Genomic DNA, 1,978 nt, shown 5'->3' with positions numbered 1-1,978 from the left:
CACACACACACACACACACACACACACACACACACACACACACGCACACGCACACGCACACGCACACGCGTTTGTATATATGTATGTATGCGTTCATGAATGTTTGTTTCCTTTTATCTTCTTTTACTTGTTAGGCTTGTTATATTCCATCTTATTCGTGCGAATGGAACAATCTTGCATGTCTCCAACTCAAGTACTCTTCTACTCGATGATTGTACCATATAATTACTGATTCAAACTTTCATGTTTACAAATCTTCCATTGTAAAACCTTCACAACTTCATCATGTCTCCATTTCTCCAATTATTATATTGTTGTTGTTATGACTATTAGGCTGCGGCCATGCTGGCGTACTGCCTTGAAAAATTTAAGATAGCTCGTCCTCCACACTTTCTTTTATAAGTTTGGTACTTCCTCGACCCGTCGCTATCGGCGGAACCGCTAAATTCCCGGGATCTGGTTTGATAAGTGCCATGCCAAAACTCTCGTACCTCGACTCGCTTTGTAACTTAGGCCGATTAATATTTAATGAAATTTATATACTCATGTAATAAGTTCTAATCATACTTCTTATTCTACCCTATTATATATCTGTGTATGTGTATGTGTGTATCTGTGTGTGTGTCTGTATGAGTGTGTATGTACTTCTAACTTACGTAAACTTGGCTTCACTGACAGTAATAATAATAATAGTGATAATAATCGTAATAATGAAAAATAACTACTACTACTACTACTACTACTACTACTACTACTACTACTACTACTACTACTACTACTACTACTTTTGAAAAGATAAACAGTAACGATAACAACAACAACAATATAATAATTGGAGAAATGGAGACATGATGAAGTTGTGAAGGTTTTACAACGGAAGATTTGTAAACATGAAAGTTTGAATCAGTAATTATATGGTACAATTATCGAGTAGAAGAGTACTTGAGTTGGAGACATGCAAGATTTTTCCATTCGCACGAATAAAATGGAATATAACAAGCCTATGATATTATAGTAATAGACAAGGAAAATCGAATTTGCATATTAATTGATCTATCATGTCCATTTAATACTAAGATTCTGAAGAAAACAAATGAAAAGTTGATAAAACACAGCCCTTTCAAATTTGAGATTACAACGATTTGGAACATGTAAAGATTGTACCTGTGAAATTGGTGCAACAAGGACTGAGAGTTATGGAATAGACAAATGGATAAAGGAGATTTAAATGAAATGTCCTGTAGAGGTTCTCTTAGGAACTGGAAAAGTCATCATAAGGGTTTTGAGCACTTGATGACTTATCGAAATCATGCGAAAATCTAAGGTTACAGGGAACAATTCGTTATCTACATAAATTCAACCACGAATAAGACCAAACCTGAGTCAAGATGATGACAAAGATGCTAAGCTCAAAAAACGAATGGAGATAAAAAGCATCTCTGCAGTAAACACTGTGTCAGTGTCTCTGATACGATATTCTGCTGCTTTCCTGAAATGGACTAAAGAAAACTCAGTGGCATGGATTGTAAAATCTAAAAGGTAACGACCTTGTATAGGTCATTATATGCTAGAGATAATGTTGATCGGTTGTACTTACCGCAGAAGTGGGGAGGGAGGGAAGGAGGGAAACGACTGATATTGATAGGAGATTGCGTGGAGATGGCAGAATGTGATATAGAAGAGTATGTGAGAAATAGTACAGAAAAACTGTTTCAGCTGCCAGAGGAGAGTAGACAGAAACTATGGAGACCGCGAAAGAATAGAAGAAAAGAAGGAAAAACATCTGGGGAAAAGAACTACCCGAACACTATCTCAGACAAACACAAGACGTCGTAGAAGAGGTGTCTTGGTTATGACTGAATAATGAAGGCCCAATAAAGAAACAGGAGGATTCGTTATGACTGGTCAAAGCCAGTCATTACAAGCGAATGGCATTAATGTCATATATATATATATATATATATATATATATATATAT

General features: G+C 35.9%; 1 protein-coding gene across 2 annotated transcripts in view; it reads right to left on the bottom strand.

Annotated features, from left to right (window-relative positions):
* The window catches only part of LOC106872843 (deleted in malignant brain tumors 1 protein), a 257,237-nt gene that overhangs the window by 34,908 nt on the left and 220,351 nt on the right, over nucleotides 1–1,978 (bottom strand). The gene's annotated exons all lie outside the window — the stretch shown is intronic.

This window comes from Octopus bimaculoides, chromosome 15, assembly GCF_001194135.2.
Source record: "Octopus bimaculoides isolate UCB-OBI-ISO-001 chromosome 15, ASM119413v2, whole genome shotgun sequence".
NCBI classification, from domain to species: domain Eukaryota; kingdom Metazoa; phylum Mollusca; class Cephalopoda; order Octopoda; family Octopodidae; genus Octopus; species Octopus bimaculoides.
The sequence above is the reverse complement of the archived record's forward strand: the minus strand, read 5'-3'. Positions and strand labels throughout refer to the sequence as shown.